Source organism: Fukomys damarensis, unplaced genomic scaffold, assembly GCF_012274545.1.
Source record: "Fukomys damarensis isolate Sample0158 unplaced genomic scaffold, DMR_v1.0_HiC HiC_scaffold_18, whole genome shotgun sequence".
Classification (NCBI taxonomy): Eukaryota; Metazoa; Chordata; class Mammalia; order Rodentia; family Bathyergidae; genus Fukomys; species Fukomys damarensis.
This window is the reverse complement of record NW_022900930.1, coordinates 43940329-43949355: the sequence shown is the minus strand read 5'-3', so window position 1 is coordinate 43949355 and position 9027 is coordinate 43940329. Positions and strand designations below refer to the sequence as shown.

The window sequence follows — 9027 nt, the reverse complement described above, 5'->3', positions numbered from 1 at the left end:
ACTGTGTAAGGTGCTGACTGTCAGGTGAGTAACATCTCAAAGTTTTGTGGGCGAAGAAGGCAAGAGTGGAATGTTCAAAGGCCAGGAGTACGGGGCCTGCAGGAACGCAGGAAACAGCAAAAGAGGAATGGAGGTGGTTGAGAGGCAGGCAGGCTAGAAATGAGCCTGAGCGACCGTGTCAACTGAACCAAGGGGTTTGGAGCGCATTCTGATCACGTGTTATTGGGTGTCTTGCATTCTATAGAATTTGATCACCTGTATATTTTCTTGGATCAACTATTCCGGGAGGATCCCTCCCTTGGCCTCCCATAACCACAGCTCCCCCCTCCCCTCCCTCCACTGCCCCCAGACCCAGCTCCCATTCCGTGTGTGTGTGTGGGGGTGAAGTGGGCTTGCCTCTGGGGTTACTGGTGGTCATGGAAATATCCAGAGGCCAGAGAAGAAAGTTCATGGTAGCCCACAGACTTACAGTCCAGATATTCCAGAGGAAGGGCGGAGGGGAGATCCGGGGGTCACATCCTACCCCTGCCAGAGGGGAGGATTTATACAGGAGGAAAGGGTGCTGGAGAAGACCCTGGGACTCAGAACTAAGGAGGGTTAAAGTCACACTGTTTCCCCCAGGAGCTGAGTGCCCCCTCTTGCGGGCTGTGCCTACAGAGCACAAACCCGGATGCTCCTGGTTGGACAGCGGGCTGCTTCCACCTGGCACAGCCTTGTCCTTGCTTGAGGAGTCCAGGGGTCCTCAGTGACCCCCAAAACCAGGCCCCGAATACCCTCCCCATCTGGGTCTTGCTCGGTCCCCTCAGGGCAGGTCTGGTTGGATCCAAAACCTTTAATTTACAGGAGAGAAAACTGGTCCTCAGAAGGGAGAGTGCAGCGTGGACCTGACCGCAGATGTGATCCTCGGGCAGAAAGAGGGCTGCTGGTTTCAGGTTCAGAATCTGTTTCCACCTACAGAAGAAGGAAGTGAAGTTTAAGCGAGATGAATGCAAGTTTTCGAACTCTTTCTTTCCTCCGTTTTTATTAAGCGTTTACTACGTGCCAGGAGGGCTAGGGTTTTCCGTGCAGCAGTTGGATTCAGCACGGCCCCTAATGCTGGTAAATCGGGACATCCAAGAGTTGAATTCGGGGGTACGACAAGGGTGAGGAAGAGGAGATTCCCGGAGGAAAAGCACACTCCTCAACACGTCCCAGGGGCTTCTCAGCCTCCGGAAACCTGGGCGCGAAGAGCCATCGGGGCGCGGCCGCCCCCGCAGAGCCCCCTCCCGCTCGGGAGAGGCCGGACTCGGATTACAACAAAGGGGGCTGGAGGCCTGGCCTGCCGCGGTGGCCGCCTTCGGGAAAGGGGGTGGGCCCGGGGAGGGGTTTGCCGCCCGCTCGCGTTAAAGAGCAAACCCGCGACTGCAGCGCGCCACTTCCCAAACTTGGGCTCCCCGCGCCCGGCGACCGGAGGAGTCGGCGTGGCCCCTTGGCTCGGGAAAGGGGCGCCGCGGCGACGGGCACGGAGAGGGGCCAACCCTGGAGAGCCCAGTCCCGGCCCGGCCAGAGCGGACCCTGCGACCAAGTAAGAGCGCGCCCCGCTCCACCCGTCCCTGCGCGGCTCGCGGGAAATCGGGAGCGTCGCCCCGGGATCTCGGGATGCTGGGGACGGGGCGGCGGAGCACCGAGCAAGGGCTGGCGGGGGCGCTACGGGACGTGCGGTGTCACCGTCCCCTCCGACGTGGACCGCCCCGCCCAGCCCCGCCTGGCCCGGCCGCGGGGGGCGCTGCAGAGGGGAGCGGGGCCGGGGGAGCCTCGGCGCGCGCGGGGTGCGTGGGGGGACACCGAGGGCTGTGCCGTGGCAGCGGCTCTGACTTTTAAGACGTGGGGCGCGCGCGCGGGGGCAGGGGACATCCTGGAGCCGCGGCTTAGGGGATGTGGACGTGCCGGGCCGAGACGGCTGCGACCCTCCAGTGCGCACAGCCGGGAACTGTGTTTTCTTGCCCGCCGGCTGGAACGGCTCGGCTGGGCGCCGCAGCTCCCTGAGCCCCGCGGGAGAAGAGGCGCAGTCTGCACGCCAAGTTTTCCTTCACACCCAATCGCCGTGACTTGGCCGGGGTACAGGGACCGACCTGCGGTAGGAAACAACGAGCCCCAGCGAACCCAGGGACCGTGCGTTCGAGACGGCCCCTGCTAGAGCGAACCTCAAGCTGAGCGGTTAGTCCCGGGGTCCCCAGTACCTCCAGCTTTCACGCAGGCTCTTTCCGCACTGCGCCCCCTTCCTCCCAAGCCCAGAACTAGGAATGGCAGCCCTCGGGTGTAGCTACCTGCTCGAGCTGTCGCTGTAGCCAGCGTTGGGATAGAATGATCCTAAGAGATGAGAAAGTTTCCTTCCTTTCCATCACTCCCTGCCCCGCCCGGTACCCCGAATCGGAGAGAGCTGGGGGTAGGTGGGAGCAGATAAGAGCTGGGGGAGGGGACTGAGTTACTCGGTAGTTCGAAGTCCTCAAGTCCTGATGGGAGAAGAGATACCAGGACAGTCAGGGACATGCCCCGAGTTAGTTTTATCTCCTAGAATCTGGGAACTGTGGAAGCCTTAAAACAGCCCAGTGCTTAACTTTTTTGCAAAGGAGGAAAAGTGAAGCTTAGTCAGTGCCGGGAATCCCTTACTCCAGAGTCCTCCCTTACCAGCCATGATCTTGTCTGTCCTGGAGATTGAAAAGCCCGTTTGTCATCTTTGGGGAATCGCTTGTCTTTTATGGTATCTTGGGTGCTAAATGACCAGGGATGAAGCCTAGGAAGCAGGGCAGAGTTCATTTCCCAGGTGAGTGCCCACAGGAGTGTCTGACTCACTGAACCCCTCCTTGAATATATTCTTAATGTTTACCCCTTTGCCCTTTACCCTTCTGGTCCTTCCTCCTGGAGTGACCTCAAACCCATGGCAAAATACATGCGTCTCGAGGGATCCCTGGTGTCTGTCAGGGCTTTCGCCAAGATCAAGACCAGTCTCCCCTCCCCTGTATTTCCTTGTCTTCCTGTGACTGTGTTAAAAAGTGACTTGGGTTAAGGTCAGTGGCAAAGCTGAATGTAAAACTCACATTTGAAGACAGAGCACACATCCGTGTTACTTGTTGCCTGACGTTTTGATTCTTCCCAGACCAGAGATCCTGCAAGGACAGGACTCTTCCATTTACTTATCTCCTTCCCCTCTGGGCTCCTGGGCTGGCCTGGCCTCTCCTGGCCTTTTCCCAAGCCCTCACCCTCTGACCTCTGGATGGCCAATTTGGCAGGGCCTTGTGAAGGAAGCAGATTTTCTGTGCTCTGGATGTAATGGTCAGTGAAGCTGACTAATATCCTGGAAAACTGTGTGTTGTTTATTTAAGTTTTGATTCTGAAAAATTTCAAATATGCACTAGAGAGCAGAGTATAATGAATCCCCGTTTACCTCTCAGCGAGCTTCAGAAACCAACATTTCACCATGCTTACATCATCTGTGCCTTTTCTTTGTTTTTTTTTTGTTGTTGAAATATTTTTAAGACAAGTCCATAACATCGTGTCATTTCATCCCCACATTGTTCAATGTGATCTGAGTGCATCCATGCCATTTTACACCTAAGAAAATGAAGAAAAATTCTTCAGTATCACCTATTACTCAGTCTAAATAAAAAACCTCCCAATCTTCCTCCCAAAGTGTTCTATTTATAGTTGATCTGAGTTCTGTGGATTATGTGTTACCCCAACTATGTTATTCCTTTCAAACCACTTTGCTATCCACTATATCATTTGATTCTTACAAGATCCCACTAATGAGTGTGTTGGGTATTGTTCAATTCATTTTATGCCACTGAAACTTGAAAATAGGGAAGTTTGTCTGGATGGCACAGGATGGCACAGCTGGTGGTGATAGAAGCCAGCATCCTCCCCTCACACGTACCCCTGGGCATCAGGGCTTCAGGTACTTGCTGCTCTGGGATAGCAGCAGCTTGCTACAGGGTTCACTTTAGCTTGGGCTCCATCCTGAGCAGAAATCCTTGAGTGATCATTTAGTAATCAACTATTTGGTGCTTGAGATAAAAGAGCTGCAAAGCCAGGACACCTGGGGATTTGTTTTCCAGCTTATTGTAAAACTGTAGGAAAGCAACTCACCTCCCAAGGACTGCAAGCTGGAGGATATTATCCTTTTGAGTTCTCCGTCTTGAAGTAGGATGTGAGAAATGACTTTGGCTGGGATTCCTAGAAGAAACAAAGTCCCCAGGAAGAAGTCTGGTGGCGAACAAATCACCCCTCTTGGAGCATCAACTGGGTATTTTGGCAGCTGGTATCTTTATGCAGATGCCCCTGACCCCAGTGACAGGGAAGAGCAGAAGTACTAATTTCCCCTGAAGTCTTTAGTTATAGACAGCTTTGTTTATTCTCCCTGTGTCTGGTGAGGATCTACAACAGCAGAACATTTTGCTTTTAACATTTTTTTTCCATTAAGCTCATCTTTGGGAATTTGTACTGGTACGTGATATATCTAGATTCTTGTTTTTTTCCCACTCCACTTCCCTCCTCTTCACCCCTCCCTATTTACAGAATGCTTTTAACATTCTTATTGCTTATGTTTATTTGCTTTTGTGATGGGGTGAGAAGAAGATATTTTCATGTCATGTTAATAAGACTCATAAGTTGGAGGCCTTGGCAGGCAATGTGGGGAAAAGGACTTTGTTCCTACATTGTCTGTTGCTGTATTTGGTGCACGTACATGTGCCAGAGAAAGAACAGATTTCCCACAGTACAGTCGGGGCAGATACATTGGCTGGTGCAATCCCATTACCCAACTGGAGGACCTCAAAAGAGGCAGAACAGGGTCTGGGGATTTAGCTCAGTGGATCCTCCACTTGCCTTGCAAGTGCAAGGTCCTGAGTTCGATCCCTGGTACCAAAGGGCTGGGGGGAGAACATTCAGTTTAGACCACGCTTTTCTTTCTGTTTCTTTTTTGGTACTGGGGATGGAATTCAGGTCCTTGCACTTGTGAGGCAGGCGGCAGAACCGCTGAGCTAAATCCCCAGCCCCGACCACACTTTTCTGATACCTTAGCTAAGAGGCTATCTCCATCAGGGCAGACTTTCTGCGTGGGTCCACATTGGAAACACAACTGCAAGAGCATGATTGCTTCCTTTGTTTTACAATTTTGGAAGCACTGGGGAAGTATGTTCCCCATTCCTAAGGGCTGCATGGCTTTAGAAGTGCAGCTCGTTCATTTCCTACAGCTCATGAGGATGTGGTTAACATCCCAGCCGATCACAAGTTCTCGACCAAGGCTTTCGAATCCCTTTACTTGGGATCCCTTTAGGATTTTATTTAGTTGTGGTTGGTCCCCTGTATCTGCAGGCTGTGCATTTGCGAATTCAAACAACTGAATTTGAAAGCCACATTTTATTTTGGAAAATTCCAGAAAGCACAATTTCAATTTGTCCTTAGTTGAGTACTGTGTGGGATCCATGTAAACGAAGTGATGTGTGGGTGTTGTATTAGGTATTAATAGTCATCTAGAGATTATTTAAAGTTTATAAGTGCACATGTGTAGGAACTATGCAAATACTGTGCTGTTTTATACAGGGAGCATCTGAAGATTCTGGTGTCCAAGGGGAGTCCTGGAACTCATCCCCACAGATACCGAGGATACTGGATGTTAGGTGCAGATGGCAGTGTGTTCTCTTTTCAGCTTTTCATTGCTAGGATTCACACCAGACAGGCACATACAGCTGCTCCCATGGATGACCTGGGCAACAGCTGCCATAGGTTCTCCTAGATGACTTGCCAACAGAGAGGTGAGGGTAACTTCTGCAGAAATAATACGATTTGTCTACAAAATGTGCACAAGATGAGAAGGTAGCATATCAGTGAACGGCTTAATGTTGTAAACAACTGAGTTTGCAATTTTTTTTTTGTTTGTTTGGCAGTGGTGGGATTTGAACCTAATCTCAGGGCCTTGGCCCTGAGCTACATCCCCTGCTGTTTTTTTGTTTTCTTTTGTTTTGCTTTTTGAGATAGGGTTTTGCTAAATTGCCCAGCTGAGCTCCAACTTGCAGTCCTCCTGCCTCACCCTCCTGGACACTGGGATTACAGACATATGCCACTACACCTCCTGCGGCCATTTATAATGTCCTTGGAACTTGCACCCAGGAACTTCTCCCATGCATTCTGGTCCTGATCTATTGTCGATGGCCCTGCATAAACCTAGCATGGCTTTTGGGAGGGTTGGCAGAACTGAAAGATCTCGCAAGCAAGGTAGTTTTCTAAATCGCTTTCTAAAACTTCTTTAAAGCAAATACAAATATTGAAATAAAGCACATTTTTGAATGAACTTTTTTCCCCCAAGAATAGTGTACATAGGTAAAATGGTATCAAACCTGTGTTCACCCGGATAAACATTTCTGTTGCACTGGTTTTTATTGCAGCTAATATGCATAACAGAAGGTTCACCACTTCTGAGCGCAGTTTAGCGGCATTTGGTACACTCACCTTGTTACGCTTCCGGGAGCCCTGTCTGTCCGCATAATTTCTTCACCTTCTAAAAGCAGACTTATAAGCAGCGACCACTAACGTCCCATTTCCCCGCCCCAGAGCCACCATGCTCCTTCATCCTTGTGGGTTGGATTGCTCTAGCCACCTCGCACAAAGGGGATTTTGCAGGATTCCTGCTTCTGGGACTCGCTGTGTCGCTAGCATATTGTCCTCAAGGTTCTCCCACAGTGAGCCAGGTTGTCCTGTCTCTCATGGCCGAATTGCATTCCACGGCACATTTATACCATACCCGGTTTATCCGCTTATCCATGGATGGGCATCTGGAAACAGCACTGCTGTGAACACTGGTGCAGGTACAACCCCTGTTCTTTCGTCAGCTTCTGCTGGAGCGCTGGTCTTCAGCAGAATTCCTCGGCCCTGCCCGGCCTTCCTGCTCCCTCCCCTCCTCTCCCTTCCTTTCCCATATGGTCTCCACTCGTGCTCCTCTGAACTAAGATGATTTGTTGGTGACTCCCTGCATGCCAGGCACCCTGGCCGTCGCAGCAGGAGACGCAGGAACGAGTACGACATCATATTTGATATAGAGATAAAGCTTCAGTCAAGAGTAATATTCGGATGCCTGGCACCTAACCCCATGGTACCTGCCTAGTGCTGACAGCAGCCCCAAAGCGCTGGCTGAGCACTTGTAGAGTTTGGGCTGGCAGCTTCCCTGAGTGTGGAGAGGCGGAAGCCTGGATTCCATCAGTCTCCCTGGAGTTGGAGCTGCTGCACTCGGGTGCCCATAACATAACCGAAGGATGATTCTAAATCTCCTTGAAGCTGTCTGGAAGTCATGTGCTCACAGCATTCTGCTAAACAGATACATATGGACCACTGTAGTGACCAAGAAGAAGAAGAAGAAGCTAAATTTGATTTCATTTTTTTCTTTTTATTGAGTTTATTGGTACAGTCTAGGTATACAGTAGTTACATTCATTACTGGGATTTTGTACCTTTACATGACAGGTCTTGGTTCTCATTTTTTCCCTTTGTCCCTGCCCTCCCTTCACCCCCTCCTCCCTCCCCATTTACAAACACTTTATTTCCATTTTTTTTCATTTTCTCATATTTTTTTCTTTTCCCTTATTCCCTTTCCCCTACCCTTCCCACTTTCCCTATAGAAGCTAAATTTTAAACGTCAGTGAAACCTGCAGGGTCTCTAATCCTTTTCAGTTTCTCAGTGTTTCTGATGTTCCTCAGATGCTTTTGTTTTATTTTGCTGTGTTTGGCTTCCAAGTCACTATTCTCCTGCCTCAGCCTCCTGAGCAGCAGGGATTACAGTGGGTGCCATCACCTCCAACAAAAAGTGTGTTTTTTCTTCCTGGAAGCTCTCAGAGCCACACCCACCTTTTCTACTGATTTCCACCATCCATTGTCCTGATGTCGTGATACACTGTGACATATGTCATGATGTCACCCTTCTTTTCTGGCAGCTGGAGAATTGCCATTGTCTCCTAACTGGCTATTTCCTGTGGTCTAAATCCATGCAAAACTAAAATTTTTTTTTTTGGGTACTGGGGATCAAACTCAGGACCTTGAACTTTCAAGGCAGGCAGTGGCACCATTGAGCTAAATCCCTGGCCCAAAGCAGAACATTTAAAAAAAAATCAATTCTCCTTTTAGAAAGCCATCTTTTAGCTCCTTATAGGTCCCTACTACCTCCCCTCATGTAACTGTTGACCTCTGCTCTGTTATAGGTAAACAGCCAGATTTTTTTGCAGGAATCTGCCTTCCTTTAAGGCTGGACATTCACCCCCACCACACACATACACTAATAGGACAGTCAGTTACATTCTGTAAATAAAGTTGTTATAGCCTTTAAGGAACTGTATGCCTGGGGGTCAGGGATTTAGTTCAGCGGTTCGGTGACCTGCCTTGCAAGTGCAAGGACCTGAGTTCAATCCCCGGTATCAAAAAAAAAAAAAAAAGGAACTGTATGCCCTCAAAGATACAGATGAGACTGGCAACTGTGTCCTATAAACAAGGTTCATGATGCCTTGTTCTCGACAGATTTTCAAGGAACAAAACTTTTTTGTTTGCTTCTGTAACCTCCATACCCAGCTTTATATCACTTGAGAGACCACCCCCTTTTAGAAAAATGTATAAAACCCCAAAACATTTCCTTGTCCGGCGCTCAGTCTTTTGGACAAGAGTCCAGCTGAGTCAAGGTGTACCGTGTTACCCTCTGATTCCCAGCTGGCCTCTCCTTTTCGGAATTCTGCAGCAAAGCCATCCTCTAGCAGAAGCAGGTGATCTTTCTAGGGCAAAGGGCAGAAAACCTCTTCAGTAAGGAACAAGACAGCACATTTTTTACACTTCATGGTCCATGTGGTCTCTGTAGTGAGCAGTTGGACCATTTTTGTGCTGTAGCAGCCACGGATAATAAGTAAAGGACGGGCATGGCTGTGTTCTAGAAAACTGTCTGTGGCCTTGGGACTTGGACTGTAGTTTGCTGCTCCTGCTCTTGATCCGCCCATGTCACCCCCCCCCCCCACACCCC

General features: G+C 49.9%; 1 protein-coding gene across 2 annotated transcripts in view; it reads left to right on the top strand.

Moving 5' to 3' along the window:
- The first annotated feature begins 1376 nt into the window (after positions 1 to 1376).
- Loxl2 (lysyl oxidase like 2) overlaps positions 1377 to 9027 on the top strand; it is a 76865-nt gene continuing 69214 nt past the window's right edge. The window contains exon 1 of one of the 2 annotated variants that reach the window (XM_010623921.1): positions 1377 to 1564. The gene's annotated coding sequence lies outside the window, so the exon portion shown is untranslated. Of the gene's footprint in view, positions 1565 to 1830; positions 2197 to 9027 lie in introns of those variants that run through there. The other variant, XM_033765486.1, reaches the window with a different exon arrangement.